Below are 22,921 nucleotides of genomic sequence, written 5' to 3'. Positions count from 1 at the left end.
TTTTTCATGTACTCAGCCATCCTTGATCTGAGGCCAAGTACATAATCCACAATATCCTGCTTGGGAGCTTTTAAAGGTTGTTCCCAACCCTCCTTTACAAGTGTGAGTGGACCCCTAACAGGGTGTCCAAAAAGAAGTTCAAAGGGGCTGAAGCCCACTCCTTTCTGGGGTACCTCCCTGTAGGCAAAAAGGAGGCATGGTAGAAGGATATCCCATCTCCTGCGGAGTTTTTCAGGGAGACCCATAATCATGCCTTTGAGAGTTTTATTAAATCTCTCCACCAGTCCATTTGTTTGTGGATGATAGGGTGTTGTGAACTTGTACGTTACACCACACTCCTTCCACATGGCCTTTAAGTATGCAGACATGAAATTGCTTCCTCTGTCTGATACTACTTCCTTTGGGAAGCCCACCCTGGAAAATATTCCCAGGAGGGCCTTTGCCACTGCAGGTGCTGTAGTGGTCCTTAAAGGAATAGCTTCAGGATATCTTGTGGCATGGTCCACTACCACCAAGATAAATCTATTGCCTGAAGCAGTAGGAGGTTCAAGGGGGCCAACTATGTCAACCCCTACCCTTTCAAAGGGAACCCCAACCACAGGCAGTGGAATAAGGGGTGCCTTTGGGGTGCCACCTGTCTTGCCACTGGCTTGACAGGTTTCACAGGACTTACAAAATTCCTTTGTGTCCTCAGACATCCTAGGCCAATGAAACAATGGAACCAGTCTGTCCCAAGTTTTCATTTGACCCAGGTGCCCAGCTAGGGGAATGTCATGTGCCAGGGTTAGGAGGAACTTTCTGTACTCCTGAGGAATCACTAATCTCCTGGCAGCTCCAGGTTTAGGATCCCTATGCTCAGTGTACAAGAGGTTGTCCTCCCAGTAAACTCTGTGAGAGTCACTGACATCCCCATTAGCCTGTTTGACAGCTTGCTGTCTGAGACCCTCTAATGTGGGACAGTTTTGCTGTGCCACACTCAGCTCCTCTCTGGCAGGCCCCCCTTCACCCAAAAGCTCAGCAGTGTCTGCTTCCAGCTCCTCTGGTGTAGGTTCTGCACAAGGAGGGAATTCTTCTTCCTCAGAAGTTGAATCCACTGTAGAGGGAGGGATAGTAGGAAGTGGTTTGCTTCTACTAGCCCTAGCTTTAGGGAGCACTTGGTCCATTGTTCCAGGATCCAAGCTTCCCTGTCCTTTTTGCTTTTTGGCCTGAGCCCTTGTCAAAGCAAAAATATGCCCTGGGATGCCCAGCATTGCTGCATGGGCCTCCAACTCCACATCTGACCAAGCTGATGTCTCCAAATCATTCCCTAATAGACAGTCTACAGGTAAATCTGAAGCTACCACAACTTTCTTTGGACCAGTAACCCCCCCCCCCCAGTTGAGATTAACAACAGCCATGGGGTGGCTAAGTGTGTTGTTGTGAGCATCGGTTACTTGGTACTGGTGACCAAGTAGGTGTTGTTCAGGGTGGACCAGTTTCTCTATGACCATAGTCACACTGGCACCAGTGTCCCTGTAGGCCTGAACCTCAACACCATTTATTAGGGGTAGCTGCTTGTACTTATCCATATTAAGGGGACAAGCAACTAAGGTGGCTAAATCAATAGCCCCCTCAGAGACTAACACAGCCTCTGTGGCCTCCCTAACAAGGCCAACCCCAACTAAGTTACCAATAGTGAGCCCAGCTACTCCCTTGGATTGGCTATTAGTAGGTTTGCTCCCACCACCACTGCTATTAGTAGGGACACTAGGTGTAGCAGTAGGGGTTGTAGTGGTAGGAGGCTTGGTGCCTTTCTTTGGACAGCTGGGATCTGTTGTCCAGTGGCCTTTTATTTTACATAAATAGCACCATGGTTTCTTTTCCTTGTTCTGATTAAAAGAGGATTTGGGCCCACCACCCCCACCAGAGTGTTTTTGTGGGCCTGATGAAGACTCATTTTTAGATTTGTCCCCACCCTTGTCAGAAGACTTACCATCCTTCTTTTTGTTGCCATCTTTGTCACCCCCTGTATGAACTTTTCTGTTCACTCTTGTTCTGACCCATTTGTCTGCCTTCTTTCCCAATTCTTGGGGAGAGGTCAGATCAGAGTCCACCAAGTACTGGTGCAACAAATCAGACACACAATTATTAAGAATATGCTCTCTCAGGATCAAGTTATACAGGCTGTCATAATCAGTAACTTTACTGCCATGTAACCACCCCTCCAAGGCCTTCACTGAATGGTCAATGAAATCAACCCAGTCTTGTGAAGACTCCTTTTTGGTCTCTCTGAACTTTATCCTGTACTGTTCAGTGGTTAAGCCATAACCATCCAGGAGTGCATTCTTAAGAACTTGGAAATTATTTGCATAATTTTCTTTCACAGTAAGGAGCCTATCCCTACCTTTTCCACTAAATGATAGCCATGGGATAGCAGCCCACTGCCTTTGAGGGACATCCTGTACAACACAGGCCCTCTCAAGTGCAGCAAACCACTTGTTAATGTCATCCCCCTCCTTATAAGGGGGAACTATCTTATGCAGATTCCTGGAATCATGCTCTTTTGCAGGATGACTATGGGAATACTGCTGCTGCCACCATGGGTTTCTAAACCCAGTTTCTGTCTCTCCTTCTCTACTTCTAAAGTCTGTCTATCCAAATCCAGCTGTTGCTTCTTGAGCTTCAGTCTGGTTTGTTCCACTCTCAATCTATTGAGCTCCCTTTCTAACAATCTGTCATCTGGGTGGGTGGGAGGGACATGCCTTGAAACAGAAGTATGGTGAGAATGGACAGAAGGAGACCTGTCCCTTACAGAAGCCACCCTAACAGCTTGGCTAACAGAAACATCACTACCAGTATGGTGAGAATAAATGCTTTTGCTATGATGTGAGACAACACTATTTATATGGTGTGGCTCATCATCATTACCAACTATGCTAGACTGTCTAGTAATGGGCAGGCTAGGAAGTTTCTTTCCTGAATCTTTTCCTGGGGCAGTCCCTGTATCAGATTGAGAACCATTAGCTACTTTTTCAACAGATTGGGCACTTATGGCCTTATCCTGTACTCTAAGCATGTTAATTAACAGTTCTAAGGAAGGATTCTTCCCTACACTCAAACCTCTCTCTATGCAGAGATTCCTTGCTCCTTTCCAGCTAAGGTGATCATATGCAAGTTTGGACAGATCAACATTTTGGCCTGTGCCAGACATTTTTTTGAGAGAGTTAAAGTGATAGTAAAAGATAAAAAGTTTGTCAGAGCTTTTAGAAAGACAGAGAAAAAAACTTTTAAAACTTTTTAGAACTTTTTAGAAAGTTAGAAGTACTTTTCAGCACTTAGAAAAGAGTGAAAAGAGGAAATGCAAAACGTTTTGGCTATGTGTATATACACTGACCTTGTTTTGTATATTTTTCTCTTATGAAAAGTACAATGACAAGAGTGGTAAGTAGTCTCAAAGCACTTATCCCACCGCTGCACAACCAATGTAGGAGGCTGGACTGGCTTGTAGTGAGTACCAAGGGGTACTTGCACCTTGCACCAGGCCCAGTTATCCCTTATTAGTGTATAGGGTGTCTAGCAGCTTAGGCTGATAGATAATGGTAGCTTAGCAGAGCAGCTTAGGCTGAACTAGGAGACGTGTGAAGCTACTACAGTACCACTTAGTGTCATATGCACAATATCATAAGAAAACACAAAACACAGTTATACTAAAAATAAAGGTACTTTATTTTTATGACAATATGCCAAAGTATCTTAGAGTGTACCCTCAGTGAGAGGATAGGAAATATACACAAGATATATATACACAATAGCAAAAATATGCAGTATAGTCTTAGAAAACAGTGCAAACAATGTATAGTTACAATAGGATGCAATGGGGAAACATAGGATAGGGGCAACACAAACCATATACTCCAAAAGTGGAATGCGAACCACGAATGGACCCCAAACCTATGTGACCTTGTAGAGGGTCGCTGGGACTATTAGAAAATAGTGAGAGTTAGAAAAATAACCCTCCCCAAGACCCTGAAAAGTGAGTGCAAAGTGCGCTAAAGTTCCCCTAAGGACAAAGAAGTCGTGTTAGAGGAATAATGCAGGAAAGACACAAACCAGCAATGCAACAACTGTGGATTTCCAATCTAGGGTACCTGTGGAACAAGGGGACCAAGTCCAAAAGTCACAAGCAAGTCGGAGATGGGCAGATGCCCAGGAAATGCCAGCTGCGGGTGCAAAGAAGCTTCTACTGGACAGAAGAAGCTGAGGTTTCTGCAGGAACGAAAAGGGCTAGAGACTTCCCCTTTGGTGGACGGATTCCTCTCGCCGTGGAGAGTCGTGCAAAAGTTTTTCCCGCCGAAAGAGCGCCAACAAGCCTTGCTAGGTGCAAATCGTGTGGTTAGCGTTTTTGGACGCTGCTGAGGTCCAGGAGGGACCAGGAGGTCGCAAATTGGACCAGAAGAGAGAAGGGACGTCGAGCAAGACAAGGAGCCCTCTCTGAAGCAGGTAGCACCCAGAGAAGTGCCAGAAACAGGCACTACAAGGATGCGTGAAACGGTGCTCGCCGAAGTTGCACAAAGGAGTCCCACGTCGCCGGAGACCAACTTAGAAAGTCGTGCAATGCAGGTTAGAGTGCCATGGACCCAGGCTTGGCTGTGCACAAAGGATTTCCGCCGGAAGTGCACAGGGGCCGGAGTAGCTGCAAAAGTCGCGGTTCCCAGCAATGCAGCCCAGCGAGGTGAGGCAAGGACTTACCTCCACCAAACTTGGACTGAAGAGTCACTGGACTGTGGGGGTCACTTGGACAGAGTCGCTGGATTCGAGGGACCTCGCTCTTTGTGCTGAGAGGAGACCCAAGGGACCGGTAATGCAGCTTTTTGGTGCCTGCGGTTGCAGGGGGAAGATTCCGTCGACCCACGGGAGATTTCTTCGGAGCTTCTGGTGCAGAGAGGAGGCAGACTACCCCCACAGCATGCACAAGCAGGAAAACAGTCGAGAAGGCGGCAGGATCAGCGTTACAGAGTTACAGTAGTCGTCTTTGCTACTATGTTGCAGGTTTGCAGGCTTCCAGCGCGGTCAGCAGTCGATTCCTTATCAGAAGGTGAAGAGAGAGATGCAGAGGAACTCGGATGAGCTCTTGCATTCGTTATCTAAAGTTTCCCCAGAGACAGAGACCCTAAATAGCCAGAAAAGAGGGTTTGGCTATTTAGGAGAGAGGATAGGCTAGCAACACCTGAAGGAGCCTATCACAAGGAGTCTCTGACGTCACCTGGTGGCACTGGCCACTCAGAGCAGTCCAGTGTGCCAGCAGCACCTCTGTTTCCAAGATGGCAGAGGTCTGGAGCACACTGGAGGAGCTCTGGACACCTCCCAGGGGAGGTGCAGGTCAGGGGAGTGGTCACTCCCCTTTCCTTTGTCCAGTTTCGCGCCAGAGCAGGGCTAAGGGGTCCCTGAACCGGTGTAGATTGGCTTATGCAGAATTGGGCACATCTGTGCCCAACAAAGCATTTCCAGAGGCTGGGGGAGGCTACTCCTCCCCTGCCTTCACACCATTTTCCAAAGGGAGAGGGTGTCACACCCTCTCTCAGAGGAAGTTCTTTGTTCTGCCATCCTGGGCCAGGCCTGGCTGGACCCCAGGAGGGCAGATGCCTGTCTGAGGGGTTGGCAGCAGCAGCAGCTGCAGTGAAACCCCAGGAAGGGCAGTTTGGCAGTACCAGGGTCTGTGCTACAGACCACTGGGATCATGGAATTGTACCAACAATGCCAGGATGGCATAGAGGGGCAATTCCATGATCATAGACATGTTACATGGCCATATTCGGAGTTGCCATTGTGAAGCTACATATAGGTAGTGACCTATATGTAGTGCACGCGTGTAATGGTGTCCCCGCACTCACAAAGTTCAGGGAATTGGCTCTGAACAATGTGGGGGCACCTTGGCTAGTGCCAGGGTGCCCTCACACTAAGTAACTTTGCACCTAACCTTTACCAGGTAAAGGTTAGACATATAGGTGACTTATAAGTTACTTAAGTGCAGTGTAAAATGGCTGTGAAATAACGTGGACGTTATTTCACTCAGGCTGCAGTGGCAGGCCTGTGTAAGAATTGTCAGACCTCCCTATGGGTGGCAAAAGAAATGCTGCAGCCCATAGGGATCTCCTGGAAGCCCAATACCCTGGGTACCTCAGTACCATATACTAGGGAATTATAAGGGTGTTCCAGTAAGCCAATGTAAATTGGTAAAAATGGTCACTAGCCTGTCAGTGACAATTTGGAAAGAAATGAGAGAGCATAACCACTGAGGTTCTGATTAGCAGAGCCTCAGTGAGACAGTTAGTCACTACACAGGTAACACATTCAGGCACACTTATGAGCACTGGGGCCCTGGGTTACCAGGGTCCCAGTGACACATACAACTAAAACAACATATATACAGTGAAAAATGGGGGTAACATGCCAGGCAAGATGGTACTTTCCTACAAATACCCCCTAAAATGCTCACTAAATACAGTATTTAGTGGGCATCCCTAGACCAAGAAATCGGATTCTAGCGACACAAGAAAACCAACAAAGAAGACCCAAGGCTCGAGAACTGAAGACCTGCTGCACAAAGATAAGGCACCAATCCCTTTTTGCTGCACCAAGGACTTGACAATCGCCGCTGAGGGGTTGCTTGGATATTGGACAGACTCTAGAAACCCCAGAGGACCCCCATGCTTCAAAAATTGCCAAAGATCTCCCTTCAGAGTAAAAGCATCACTCAACAACCACAAGAAACCAACAAGCCAGTGAGGTCCACTTCACTGACCAGCTACTGACCACTGAACTGGATACCGCAGCCAGACCAATTTCCACTCAATGGACCATGAGGATAAACCCTAAACGTGTGCCAAGTTTGGTGACACTGCACTCTCCAGCAGCCGAACCGTACCATTGCCCTGGGTAGTGGTCACTTCACATCAGACATCAAAAGGGCAGTCCACTCTGGACTGTAAAAGGACCAGGAGGAAGCCCCAGTCAAGGAACTTCATAAAACACTATGACCTCCCACCAGAGTGCCCCTGCTGACCTGTAAGTGACCCTCAAAGTGACTTACTTCCTGCTTCCAAAGGGCATGTTTGCGCACAGCTCCTGGCTCACTGATTCGCTCTGCACCCGGCCACCCTTTGCCCTGCACGGAAGATCCAGCTGTGCTCTAACTCTAACTGCGACCTTGACTCTCCAAGGGGACCCACCGGACTTACCTTTAAGTCCGCCTGTTTAACGCTTTTCGAAGTGGCCCCTCGCAGTGGCTTGGCACCAGCTCTATAGACCACTCCTTGCAGCTCCCGCCAGATCCGAGAGTCACTCGAACTTCTGCAAGTGACCAGTAGTGGCTATCAATGACCTTGACATACCTGCAAAAGAAGAACTTGGTAAACGCTCTGCCTGATTTTATATGTAATTATAAAGCATATCCACTATTGATTCCTATAGGGGATAATTACACCCAAAAAGACTCATTTTATTAAACTTCAAAAATTAATAACTTAAAAAGTACTTACCCGATTTTGATGATCTTAGTCTTGAAAATTTTTATAAAAATCTGAAGAACTTTTGTAAATTGGTCTTGAATTATTCTTTATACTGTGCGCACAACAAATGCTTTGCACTTTTCCAAGATTAGGTGGTCTAGTTTTTACCTCTGTAAACCAACGTGTGGTTGCCTGGACCCTCTACACAGTCTGCCTAGTTTTGCACACTACATAGAGGGACAGCCTCCTACACAGCAACAAAGCATTTTTCCATATGGCATTGACAGTCTGTGAACACCACCAATCTATGCTGCCAGGAAATGAAGTCTGCAGAGGTGGGTTTGGATTATTGCATTTCGCTCAGCCATAAGCGGGAAGACAGGAATCCAGACATACCTCAGAAGAAAAATCTACTTAGAGGTGGAAATGTAGGGAAATCATAAGGTCATTAAAAGTTTTGTCAGGAGCTATGAAATAACTGTTATAGCAGCAAGAGCCTTGTAGCCAAAAGGAACAGCAGCAGAAATTACTGTATGAAACTAAGGCCTCATTACAAGATTGGCGGCCCAACTGTCAGACCGCCAAGCGTGTAGGGTTGAGGCTGCCATCATACAGGCGGCCTCACCTCCCTTTTTCCTTGTTGTATTGCAATATTTCCACTGGGCTGACAGACGGAAACATCGTATTATGATGTTTCCGCCAGTGAGCCCGACTTCCTCAAGGGGACTGAGGCAATGTTGTTGCACACCATCACCCTCAGAATGCACACTGTCTGCAAAGCAGACAGTGTGCATTCTGAGGGTGCTGGCAGGTGGGCCCCTGCACTACCCATGCTAAGGAAAGGCTGGGGGAAAGTAGAGTCATGATCAGCACAACAAGGGCAGTGCAGTGCCCCCTGTGGCCACCAGTACTGGCTTTCACTGCCATGGAAAGGCTGGGGGAAATTAGAGTTGTGATCAGCACAGCAGTGCCGCCATTGGCACTGCCATGGAAAACCAGGACCCCAACTGCTGCAACCCCATCTGTGATTTTGGTGGTGCCGGCAGTCCCCTTGTAGTCCAACTGCCAGGATTGTAATCTGGCGGCGGTCCAACCTCCACAATGAGTTTGGCGGTCTTCAGACCGCCAAACTCGTAATGAGGCCCAAAGCATGAATTATCACTCAAATACCAGTTTTTAATATACTGTGCAAATAAACTAATTTATTCCTCAAAGATTAATTTGGGATTTTCTGAAAAAGCACATTTTCCTCTGCAGCTTTTCCTTCTAGATAAATAAACTCAATCCTCCAAACAAACGTGTTTCCATTTTTGGAAGCACTTTTCTTTCGCACAAATTCCAGCTTTCCAGTTAAAAAAATGCACACGATTGGACCACAAATAGCAGGTTTTCACTTTAATTAAGTGCTCTTATGCACTACTGCCACAGATAGACATCTACCACATACATATGCCACAATGCACATTATATGATACTTAGAGCTGCCAAATTTCATGGATGTCAACAAGGATGTCCATTAGTCATTGGTAGATACTACGTGCCAGAGATGACTCCATCTGCATGGAATGGTAATGTTATATCAAGGATGCTTCTAGTATGCCAAGGATAACGACCTTTTCCCAGGACCACCACTTTACCAGTGACTGACACCACAATGTTTAAGTTGCATACCAAATACCAGTGAGTGCAACCTTATGTCAGTGCTACCAATGCCTTAAATGCCCACAATTGCCAAAAAAAGATTACCTTAGTTCAAGGCTTCCACATTGCCTTCACAGCCCACAATAGGGCAATATTGCTGAAAAGCCATCAAAAAACCTAGAATCTCAATAAGATTCCAAGGAAGGTCTCTATTACCAAGGCCAAAATAATGACTAGAATTCCCACAGTATTTAAAGTAAGGACATCATAATTCCCATAATATGCAAAATATGCCATGGCAGCCCAGATCATGCCAGGATTGCCATGATACCTAGAAGGCATACCTCAGTCTCTTGCGGTATCACTGTCACCTCAATCTTCCCTTCACTCTCATTCAATCACCTCAAGTTGAAACTTTTCACAATCTAATATACCAACATTCCAACTTCAGGCTTCTTTCTCTCTCTCATTTAAATCCATCTCCTTATTTCTTTCTTACTTTTATTTCATTATTTCTTACTATCGTGTTCCTCTTTCTTTCTCTTTATTTTTTCCTACCTTCTTCATACTTTTTTTATTTTATTATACCTTTCCTTTCTTTCATTTGCTTTTCTTTCTCTACCATTCCTTCTTCTTTTTTCTGCCAACCTTATGTTTATCTTCTGCTTTCATGCTTTGTCTTTCTTATAGCCCAATTCACGAAGCCATGTGTGTGCACAATTGGCATGATTTACAGGTACAAACCGATGTTTCCTATTCACAAAATCGAAATCAAATCACTCACACCTAATATAACCCCAGTGTGCCGTAGCATTATATGGGAGTAAATATGATCGCCCTATGTCGGGAGTAGGAGTTCTAATACAGAGAATGCCTTAGAGAGTTTGTGGTCACGCAGAAGCGAAAGTATTTGTGGGTATTCACAAACATTTCTATGACTCATTTCCTCTTTGGAAAAATTCAATGATTTGCTCAGTCAACTGCAGGAGTAAATGTTGTTCCAGACTGGGATTGGGCAGTTAACTCTCTCAAAAATGAAGAGGTTGTAGAGGAAGGCGTTCTCCATGGAAAAAAATTGCACAGTAAAGAAATGAAAGAGTGCAGTTGCACTAAGCAAAACACTTTTCTCGTGTGCAATTGTACACTGTACATAACTATATATGTTCACTTAAAAAAAGCAAAGGTTACAGAGACGTTATAGTTAGGTTCCAAATTTACTCATACAAAAACATAGAAATTCACCAGTTATAGTTATAGTTATGTCAAGTAACTATAACTCGTGCCCTAAGGTCATTAAAACCCATGCCCCTGCCATGCACAGTTTTTTCCACAAAACATTTACTGCAAATAATATGTTGATATTATCAATGATGTTATCAAAGATGTAAAGAATGCCGTAATTTGTGGGCTAATTAGCAGTGTATGGCGAGGGTGCGAGTTATAATTTCTTTAGGTCACAAGTTATAGTTATTTGAGATAACTATAACTGGTGAATTTCTATGTTTTTGTACAAGCATATTCAGAACCCAACTATGCCGTCCCTGTAACCTTAAGTTTTTTATGTGAATTTCTATTTTTTTTCATTCTATTTCCTAACTATAACGTCCCTGTAACCTTTGGTTTTATCAGTGAATGTCTATGCTTTTTTTAACATAAAGCAATTTTCATTACTATATGTTAATTAAACTACCGCCACGCACGGCCTTTGGGGCGGCCCCCTCATTAAAATGGCAATGCCCCCAGGGCTTATATTTGTTAAAAGTCCCGAGAAGGTGGCAGTACCTGGGGCTGCAGGGGACTATGTGGCCCCCCACATTAAATTTGTTAAAAGCCTTGGAGAGGTCCACTGGGTGGCCCTCGCACTCTTTTTGATTAAAGTCCTGGGGAGGTGGTGGTCCCAAGGGCTGCGGGGGCGGGGACCCTGACACATTTAATTTAATAAAAGTCCTGGGGAGGTGGCGGTCCGTGAGGCAGTGGGAGGCCAGGTGGGCCCCCAAAATTCCTAGTATATTTGCCCCAGGGAGGAGGCAGTCCCTGGGGCAGCAGGGGGTACTGTGCGCCCCCCTCATTAAAATGGCAATGTTCCCAGGGCTTGGCGTACCCGGGGGCCTCACAGAAACAAGTGCAGAATACCGTGCTTGTTTTTTTTCTAATTTTGCTGGATCCAGGGATCAAGTCAAGTAAAAAAGAAGATCATTTGTAATCACTAGAAATGCCAAGGAGGTGTACGCAGTGTATCTCCTTCACTGAGGATGACTCAGTGAATCTCAGGTAAGTATCCAAGGTGGACCATCTTGAAAGTAAATCACCCATGGCGTAATACCAACCTTTTTGGTAAGGGGCAGTAATGGATAGTTCGCCATGGTGCGAGATATGATTGCTCTATGATCTTTTCATGCATCTGCTGCGTACACACCTCCTTGGCATTTCTAGTGATTACAAATGAAATGCCTTTTTCCTGATCGAAACACGCTGCACTTGACATTAAATTGAGAGACACTCTCTGATGAATTGCCTGAGAGGGCGATATACTTCAAGATGGCCATCCCAACTGGTACAGCACCTGTTTCACAGCATGTGTATGTCTACCATTGGAGACACAATTACACTATGTACTGAAAGAGCAATCTTGCTGATGCTTTCAACCAGAAACATAATATTTTCTGGTTTAACATATGTTATACATTTTCTATCTTTCTCCTACTCATTATCTAGGTTGGATGATCATTTACTCATTACAACAGGTATCATTTTTCCAGGGCAACACATTTACCACACATGAGTATTTAGGTATGGGGTAGGGTCACACTACCACAGTTTTTAGGTCCTGAAGAAGTGCAGTGGATCCTTTTTTGGGCCTCAAGACGTGAAACATGTAGACCTGATTGCATTCACTTATTTTTAGGCTGCTTGGGTATATTATACCCTCATAGTAGCCCTGGCTACCTTATTAGATTTTTAACCGTCTCAAGAGAGTCACTACATTAAAGGATCTATGTGGCATCTCTTAGACAGTTGCATCTTCCCTCACTTGTACATACACTATCACTCCACCCCACACACCCAGAATACCCTCACACTTTGACTACTCATCATACGGAAAAAAGATCTCCACTAAAGCATCCTCTCGTGGGGCCAAAAGGACATTGCAGCGCTGATCCTACGAGGTTCATGCCCTATGATGAAGCATGACATCCCTAAGGAATTTGTGAGGGCACCAAGAAATAACTTTTAGGGTTCTCTCTCTCATCCTCTGCCCTGTTCTCTTTTTTCTCTTTAAAAGTAACAGTACCTTGCTTATTTGTTATACCACAATTGGTTGCCAGGGGAAGATACACATTTGCTAGTGCTGGAAGGCATATATACATTGCACACATTGGAAGGATTCTAAAATGGTGTAAATGGTGTTCTGCTCAATTAATATCAAAATGAAGGTGACTTCACAAGGAGAGAGTGCCATGAGGTAAATGTGGGGCTGATGGTGAAGCACCCTACCTTCTGTTGATCACACACTGGTAGAGCTGCTTCATTGTCAGATAGCAGACCTTTGTCATGCAGCGTTTATTAGCAATCCAAATATGTTATTGTTTTTCATTTTGCCTTTATTTAATGATGAGCACCAGTGTCATTCCATTGCAGTGCATTTTTTATCCAGTAGACATTTTGGGAGAATATGGGAAGTCCTTCCCTCAAACTTGAGGAACTAGTGTCTAATAGTTTTCCCTATTGCTGTTTAGTTGTGTGTGGTTTCTGGAGGGTTTGTTTAGTGTTATATTTCATTCTGGTTTGTGAGAGTTAATGTGAAAGTAAAGTAGGTTTGATTGTGTTCAAATGTGTGGTGTTTTCTGTGTATGGGTGGCTCTGCTGAATGAGTTTTAATTTTTTTCCTCTCGGTTTGGGGAATCATTTCTATTGGTCGGCTCAAGCTTGGTGTTTTTTTTATGCGTATCACAATCCAGGTTGGTCACAAATGATGCACTGGTGCTCGTGTGCACTAATTTCAGCTATTTTCATCTGCTGTTTATAGGGTGTATGTTAGTGTGGCACATTGCATTACCGTTGATTGGGCTGTGCTTTGCCAGTTATAATACTTTGGCTCTAGATTGTGAGCACAATGTTGAGGAGGTTCTGCCTAGGTTGTGCTGTATGAGTATAACAGTTTGCTAGGTGAGATTGGAATGTGTGGTGGTTGTCATCGTAATGGGCACCATTTGCCATTTGATGTTGGATAAAGCCAAATATGGCATTTCAGTAGGGTGCTGGTAAGGTTTGTTTATGATGGACTGATTAAGGTTATGGGCCTCATTACGAGCTTGGCTGCCACACTAGCGGTGGCAGATGGACCGCCGCACTTCTAGCAGTCCGACTACCAGATTACAACCCTGGCGGTCGGACGACCAGGAGACCACCACCACCACCAAGGTCATGGATCCTGACAGGTTGGTGGTGGTCGAAGTCGTGGTCAGCCACTGTGGTGCTGAGTTCAACATCACTGTACTGATCATCACTTCCTTTTCCGACAGCCTTTTCATATGTTTAAGTCACCTCAAACCATCAGGTACTGAGCAGTCTAACGCTCATGCATGGGTTGCTTGCCTCCAACCATGGCAAGGAATCTCAGTATGGTGGGCCAACTGAACTTCTGACATCTGTTCCTCCTTTTTATCTTACTGCCCTTACCTAGAAAGGAGTCACTGTCACAACTCTTAATCTTCCGGATATCTGTTGCTCCGGTAATGCTGAAATTCCTGTATGGAAATACTTAAAAGGGTTAACACAAAATATGTTGCTCTAGGACCGTGCCCATTCAGTATTGGGCAAGGGAATGCCTGCATTTGGACAGATTCCAGGAGGTGATAACAATGGCAGTCTGGGGGAGAGTTACAGCGTAGCGACTACCTGCTGTGTCCAGAACCTTTCTGACAGGAGCAAACGTCAGCCAGTTAGCACTCAGTCAGAAGGACTGGCGTGGCGTGTGATCTAATGTTATTTCCTGTTTCCAGAACCCACAAGCAATCTGAGGACCAAGCCCTGCAGGTTGTGGGGATTTGAAGGTCTGGTGCTTAGTATGGCCTATGGCCACGTTCTTGATCCACAGCCCGATGGGCTTGTCTGAAGTATGTGTTCAGCACACTGTGGGTGCAAGGGGTTGGTGCAAGGCATGACTGATGTCCACATTCTACTTACAATGCCCTGTAGACTCTGAGAGCAAGAGTACTGGTCACAGTTAAAGACAAAGGTCATGCCCTGCATCCCTAGATTGCTGTGCATGGCTAAGATCATGATTGGTGAACACAGGACCAAAGGACTCACCCTACACTCAAATGACACAGGGCAATGCTGTAGAACATGTCCATTGGACAGTTTGGGCAGAGGTCAGAGTATATCATAATAAACCATAAAATTCACTGTCAAAACATTGGTCAAGTGAAGTTATACTTATGTTTAACCGGGAGACGAAGCAATGGTTGTTGTAAAAACCCCTAAAATATTTCAGTTGAGGGGACGTTACAATCCAAAACAGAAACAATATTGGAATTTACCAGTTATGGCAATCCGTAATTTGCCAACGCACTGCTAATTACCTCACTAACACAACACGTCTCAGCCAACATAATAAATGACATCATCAATTACATAACTGCCCTACTTTGTGGCAAAGTATCCACTAATACTAAATCAAGGAAAAATGGATCCAAATACATTACCATGGCAGAAGTTCATGCATTGGTCTTAGTGTTATGTGTCTGCTCAATCGTGTTTTTATGATACAGCAATATGCATTAATATCTACGAATACATTTGTAACCCTGTACATGTTTGTGGCATTATCTATGTGGAATAATTGTATGACTTCCAATAAAAGGGCCAGTTTTACAAACGTTTACAATTATTTTCCATTCACAAAGGTGTTCTACCAGCATATCTTTACTACGGTGGAGTCTCCGAACTTAAAAAGATAGAACTGAGTAGCAAACAATCGTAAACTTACGCAAAAGTGTAAGTTTACTCTTGTGAGTCAAGCCCAAAATGAGAAAACATGCTAAACCGATTAAACTTTGTGGACACACTAAAAATTAGGAATATGTTTGATTATTCACGTAGAATGATGTGGATAACATATCAGACTCAATAGTTACTTGTTTATTTTTACCTTTTGACACAGAATAAGGAATTATTTGATTACGTTCACAGTGCAATAGTAGACATTATGAAGGATGCAATGTACCAGACAAAACTGAAGAATAAAAGCAAAATACATTACCTTTGTCACCCTGACAAAATATGAACAAATTGATTACTTAGTGAAACCCTCATTGCCAGTGCTGGGATAGAAAAGATCATCTACGTGGCAGAGTATTTAAATTGGAGTTTTGCCTGCAACTGGGGTCTTCGGTACATGTATGCACCATACAAATAGGTTGTGGTTCTTTAGCATGTACATGCATGGTGGAATACGTACGGAGTGCCGTGTATAACAGCAACAATAGGAATTCATTCACAATTACCTTGGCAAGAGGGATAAACAAAATGGAGGTTGGAGAGAGCCGCCACTCAGCAGTATAGACTGCAGGTCTCCTTCAAAGCATTGTACAGGTCCTCTGCAGTGGGCCAAACTCTATAGTGTGGAGAATCAGAAACAGAGTCCCTTTATAATGCAGGGACAGCCCTTGCTTTCCACATGCTAAATTCTTCCCTGAGATGTGCGATCCCCCCAACAGAAGTTGAGTGGGGAAGTCTTGCTCTCTTTTGTGCCTTTTTTTAGGAGTTCAAATAGAAGGGAGCTCTTAGCCTACCTCTCCGTCCTGCAGATACAAAGAAACAAAAACTGTGGTTGGGCCAGTAAGGGCGAAATATACAAACCACAGGATCTCTTTGAAACTGGTCCCAGAGCTGAACCACTGGAACCACCAAACTATGTTTGCGACCTGGGTATTAAGATAGATTGAAAGCCCCAGATGTTGTGCCTCTGTTTCTCATCAACTCTGCAAAGTGATCCTGCGCCAGTGATCACTGGCAAAGACGTTTGAGTGCAAGGTTGGGGTAGCCGACTGTTAGCTCTCCTTGTCAGATTCTGGATCACAAACCTAGCAAAGATTGAATCTCGCCAGGAACAAGTGCCTAAAACCACTTCGAAGGAAGGAGCTCACTCACTGCTGGAGAGGGGTACTGGCGGTACGCCTGCACGAAGGAAGACTGCCCAGTAAAGAAGACCTAATGGAGCTGGGCGCGAAGTGCAGAAGATCTGCTAATTGTGATCCAGTACAGGACTGGCAATAGCAGGCCCGGTGGCGATGCCTTGTATCCTGATCGCCCTACAGCAGTCTGGAGTGGACTGTTTCATTACTCAAGAAGAAAGAGCACCCTTCAAAACCGTAATCTGCACCACATCAAGTCACCGCCAAAGTGTCTCAACAATTCGGCACAAAAGAGGTTGTGACTTTGGTTGGTGGCCACCACGAAAACTGACTACCATGCCGATATCCTTAGTAGGTGGACACTTCCTTCTTTTACTGGAACCCTAGTGACTCACTACTGAAAGCTGGAGACTCAAGCCCTAGCAATTTTGATAATTTGAACCACAAAACAATACACAAAAATATAGAAACACACATTGATAAAAAAATACACAAATGCTGAAGTATTTTATTTATTCACATATACAAAAAACTCAAATTTTTATTTTAATGAAAAGGTTGGAGGTTTTCGTAATGCAATTGAGGCCACCCATTGTCCATCATTCATTCTGCCTGATGCACTTACACTGCTCCCAGGAATCATTCTCAGGAGAGGAACTACATTTTTTAGCCTCCAATTTCAAATACTTTCCCATTTACAGAATGTTTTAAAAAGTTTATTCTTCCATTTTGCTTCTCTATTTATTTAGACTTTGTTAATATGTTAATATTATTTAATTTTCTAAGACGTTGCTGGCCCCCTGAATAGGCATTGTGGATTTCCAGAATCCCCGGACCACAGGTTAAGAACCGGTGGTCTAATGTATTTTAGAATGTGTTTAGTTGTTGATGGGAGGGGACTAAAATAACCCTCATTGATTTGCAGCTCTGTGTTCTGTCTAATGTTTCCTTCAGGTATGTAGATGTTACACAGACACCTGGAGATTTGGTGATGTACCTTTGGGGTCTGACACCCATTGTGGGCTGCTAGCTCAATTGATGCGCGGAGCATAAAACAGTGCACTATAAATAGGTAGCATGGCTCAGGTTGTGCTCTCATTGGCTGATGTCCCTAACCCCAGGGGATTTACTTGAAACACCTAATTTCCATGAATCTATATATGGAAATGAATTAGAGACTTCTCCACTAGGCTAGTGACTAAGGCCCTCATGTACAAAAGTTCAAATTAAATGTTTTAAAATTACAGCAAATAACGAGCTGCAATTGACAATTACTTAAATGGAATGCACTAAAATGCATTTGGTAGAAGTGGTCACAAATTGTGCACCAACTTCTACCAAATGCACTGCTATTTTGTGAACTGACCTACCTATTAATAGGTCGGTTCACAAAATATTGAGTCGTAGTGGGTGACAATTCGACCTACCTTAGAAATATGCATGAGGCAAGTCGCAAATTGTGACACACTGCGATTGGCTACATTCAGAGGCATGGTGGCCTCCTCTGGCCTGCAGTGTCTGCAACAGCTTTTAAATAAAGCAGACTTTTTTAAATTCAGCATGTTTTCCTTAAAGGTAAACAGCATTCATTGAAAAAAGGATAAATTACACAAATCTTTATAAGGTGCTGGCAGTGCTCCAAGGGATCTCTGCCTACTCCTAAAAAGATTTTTGTCAACATTCACAAAGGGGAAGGCATCCCCTAGAGACCCATTCCTATTTGTGAATGGCTTACCACTTCCTTTGAGAAGGTGGTAAATTATTAATGGTTTGCGACTGGACTTCAGTTGCAAAACAGTAATGATACCTTATGGAATCTGGAAGAGATGTCCAGGGCCACGTTTAGGGCTAGTGTAACAATCTTTTTTGGTGCCCCTCCACCCCATTACCTACACAGATTCCCTCACCCCCATCTCTCCATAGTCCCTCTCTCACATACATTTCATTTGTTTTAAGGTGCTGGAATAAGCTGTCTTTACTAATCTACCCAGCTACCCACATAGAACACAGATCTGTTCTTTGCAACAGGCATATTAACCCTCTGTGCTACTTTATGGCATCAAAACTACCACTAGACAAAATTCCGACCTCTCTCTCTAGCAGGAAAATTAATCACAAGAGTTATCTTGACATTTGTATTGCTGTTTGAAAGCTGGATGCACAAGGAACTTTGCAGCAGATGCTTTTACATTGCATGTTGGTGTTAAACACAAGTACCCCACCTCCCCAAGGTCAGTGCCCCCCTCTCCAGGTGTGCACCCAGTGCGGGTGCACCAGATCTCAACGCCCTAAAATCAGCCCTTGGGACGCCCTTGGGACGCCTTTGGGACGCCCTTGGGACGCCCTTAACATGCACCTTCCAAATACGGATTCCGTATGTATTGCTAAACCTAAATTGTGATTTGGTGACTTGTTACCAAATCACAATTTGTTTTTTTTATTACAAAATTTCCATTTTGCGGTCTCAAAGGCTCCTAATTTATTAATCTGAGGTTTACCGACCACAAAATAGCTTTGTAGGTTAGGGCCCAATTGGTTAAATAATCTTATTGTCCTCGTGCTTAGAATCAATATAGTTACAGAATAAACCTTTGAACCCCAAATAATATTTTGGCCTCAGTTTTTCGCATATAGATCAGACAGTCACAGAATTTGCAAAGTAAAAAATAATTAGGATATAAAACAGTGGCATTCTTAACGTAAGGACATCCGAGGCGCACAATAAAAATCTTAAATCATTAAAATTGTGTAAATCCCTTCATACATCTCACTTATTTACCTACTAGTTTCGCGTTTTTCTGTTGCCTACATTGTTATTTCCTAGCCAGTTTGGTATGTCTAAGATCTTTTAAAGAGTGTTCGAGAAAACAGACATAGAAATTCATGAAAAAATCATGAAGAAACTGGAAGGCTACAATAATATGCAGATATCCCCGGCACAAACAGTAACATTTTATATATGGTCCATTTCTGCACCACAGGCTTTTTCCAGCAGAGAGTTGCCCTGTTTCTCTCATTTGCACAACTGGCTTTCTGGCATATACCGCCACAGGTTATGGATGTTATGATCACATGACTCAGATAGCCCATCTCTCTAAAGAAACCGCGGTGCTGAATGCAGTGAAGGTACAATTCCGTGCACTGATTTATCTTTTCAAATATCGTTGGTTGCTTAGACTGTCCTCATGTACAGAATGTCCCACCTCAATCCAAAGAACACATTGTCTGTAATAAGAAACTGGCTGTTAGCTGGCCCTGGAGATAGGCTGTAAGGTCTATGACCATGGAGCGGAGCTGTAATGTGGACTTGCTGTTGGCACGGTGCTAAGACAATGCTTTGGCTCTGCTCTTTACCATACGTCTCCCTTATAGTGTAGCAGCATCCCTTGCCTTGCATCATGATGAAGATAGTGGTGCAACTTTGAAAATTTGTTATCGGGTACAGGCACACCTAATCCTCGTTCTGTGGTGATTAACTCAGAAGTGCATGATGCTTGGGGTGAGCATCCCGAGTTATGTAATTTGTGATCAAGGCATTGGTGGGGAGTGACAGCGTGTCTGAATTGGTGTAACAATGTGTGAATACGCATTTGCATCCGTGATCTAATTGTATATGATTGGACTGCAGGGTCCAAGTTCCTGCACCGCTAGACATGGACTGCCCCTGCCACCATCAAACCCCCACAGTATTCACACAAAACATGGACACATATTAGGAGTGTGGGCCACTGAGCAGGGAGTGAGAGGGTGGTGAGCGGACGCCTGAGTGAGTTCAGCATTTATGTAAGGGAGTGAGTAAGCAGGGGGGTGAAGAAGTAGGTCAGTGAGTGGGTGAGATGAGTCTTTGTTATAATAATGTGCATGAATCAATATATGCACGCCCAAATGCTTCAGATTACTAATTGTTGCAGCATCAAAAAAGGCCGGGTCCAAAATGGCAGTTCAAAATTGAAAAGGGTTAAATCTGCTCCCTTATTTCAGTCTCATACAAAGCAGTCTTATTTTAATCTTTTATAGGCTATGAATTGAGCAATCAGACTACATTATATGAGCAGTATTTCACTCTTCGTTTTATTTCATTTCCATTAGGCATTCTTGCTGACCCCCTAGACCGTAAAGAAAGAGATATTCAGGGCTGATTATTAGGAGTATTGCGTTATCTGTAGAGTATAGGGACAATAACTACAATTGATGGCCTTAGTTTCAATTTTAACTAGATTTCTTCAGGAGCACATTTTCTTTCTTAGGAGATTGCATTACATTTTCCAAAAAATAAACTACTGAATTTAATTATACACGGCCTTGATGGTAATGTATTCTTTCAGATCACCTATAATGGATCTCCCTATGCTGAAGAAAAGGGAAAAGTAAAAACGTTTATCAAACTTGAAAAAATTACTAACATATTTTTAAGTTACATAATGATGTAAACTAATTTTATATACTTATTTTAAAAATAGAGCAGAGTAAAACAGTGCTACAGCACTATCTACTTAATTTAATAAATAATTTTTGAACACATTACATTAAATTATGATTATTTTGTTGAAGTTTAAAAAAATCACATCTAAGTAAAACAAGTATATGTGTTATCATGTATTAAAATATATCAAAAGTGATATTACATCTGAAGTGCAGAGATAATCAAAAGTAATTTAATCATATTATCTTAAAATATGTTAATGTTTTAATTAGAAAGATTATTAAAACACTTTGAAGTAAAACCATAGATAATAAATATGCTTGATTTTTAGTTCATTTTTGAAACATTAAAGTACATTTATTAATATTTTTAGCTAAATTAAATAATTTATTTTTAACATTTTTTCATATGGTATTTTATTTTAATTCCCTACCATCATCATTTTCCACATGGAAGTGTTGCAGCACTGGTGGTTAGCCATGTGTGGTGCTGGACTTACTACAACTCTGCGTTGGAGTGCATATGTTACTGTTTTGGGCCCTTTCTGACTGTAGGAACTTTAGAACTGCAGTTTATGAATAGCAATGGGCTTACTCTTTTGTGGGTGCATGCTTGTCTCTCCCTAAACCCAACACCAGTCTTGTGAAAATCCCTCTGTACTCCTCCTATGAACCCTTCCTAGTTAGTAGTGAGTATGTTCCTTTAACCAACCACCCCCAGACCCTCCCACACATACTACCAAGTAGTAAACTTATATGTGTGAGGATCTCGCTATAGAAAACATAGGAGAGGCGGAGGTGGAAATTTATACTTTTAGGGTGATGAACTGCATTTTGTAGTTATTAGTACTATTGCAGTGCTAACTTTCAGACTACGGAATCAAGTTTGTGAATCAGGGCCTACTATTAGAATTAACGTGGTCATATCTGAACATGCATTGAGGATTACAGAATGACTACGAATATTTGATCTGGCATAATGGTGGTAATTCTTGATATTTTGTAAGCACTCTGGAACGATGATGCTCACCCATGGAGTAATGCTTCGTTTTCATAATGTCAGTAAGCCTTGATAAACATGTTGTAGATATTCCTGTTTCTGCAGTGCCCAAATCTGCTGCAATGACTGGACTTCCATAATGGCGGTAATTCTTGCCATTTTAAAAAAAACACTAATTTGGCTGTTGTTTGGGATCTCAGCATGCAAGACTGCTATATCCTATCTGCATCCATTCATGTTCTCACTCATTAAACCATTCGTTGCCTCACTAATTCATTGAATCACCCACTAGTGACTCACTTATTTAACGATTCATCCTTCTCTGAACTCATTAATATTATTGTTATCTACACAGAGACACTTAGGCCCTCATTCCGAGCCTGGCGGGCGGCGGAGGCCGCCCGCCAGGCTTCCCCCCTCCGAAATACCGCTCCGCGGTCGTAAGACCGCGGAGGGTATTCCGAGTTTTCCCCTGGGCTGGCGGGCGGTCTTCACAAGACCGCCCGCCAGCCCAGGGGAAAACTCCCTTCCCACGATGACGCCGGCTCGTAATAGAGCCGGCGGAGTGGGAAGGTGCGACGGGTGCAGTTGCACCCGTCGCGTATTTCAGTGTCTGCTTTGCAGACACTGAAATACTTTTAGGGGCCCTCTTACGGGGGCCCCTGCCGTGCCCATGCCATAGGCATGGGCACGGCAGGGGCCCCCAGGGGCCCCGCGACTCCCCCTCCCGCCATCCGGTTCCCAGCGGGAAAACCGCCAGGAACTGGATGGCGGGAGGGGGAGTCGGAATCCCCATGCCGGCGCAGCATGCTGCGCCGGCTTGGAGGATTCCTTTGGGGCAGCGGGAAACCGGCGGGAGACCGCCGGTTTCCCTTCTCTGACCGCGGCTGAGCCGCCGCGGTCAGAATGCCCCGCGGGGCACCGCCGGCCTGTCGGCGGTGCCACCGCGTCCCACGGCCCTGGCGGACTTGTTCCGCCAGGGTCGTAATCACCCCCTTATTCTTTGCTCATACTTGCACTCACTTATCAAATTAACCATGAACTCATTATCACATTCCCCCACTCTCCCATCTACTCAACGAAGAATCACTTATTGGGCACTGCAAACAATTACACACAAACAGCAGACAACACACACTGTACAGTGTACTATACAAGATTGAATATGCAGAAAGGGCATTTGGGGCATCAACCTTTATCCTGTTGAAGCATGAAGCAGTGGTGGGGCAAAA

This window comes from Pleurodeles waltl, chromosome 2_1, assembly GCF_031143425.1.
Source record: "Pleurodeles waltl isolate 20211129_DDA chromosome 2_1, aPleWal1.hap1.20221129, whole genome shotgun sequence".
Classification (NCBI taxonomy): Eukaryota; Metazoa; Chordata; class Amphibia; order Caudata; family Salamandridae; genus Pleurodeles; species Pleurodeles waltl.
This window is presented reverse-complemented; position numbering follows the sequence as displayed.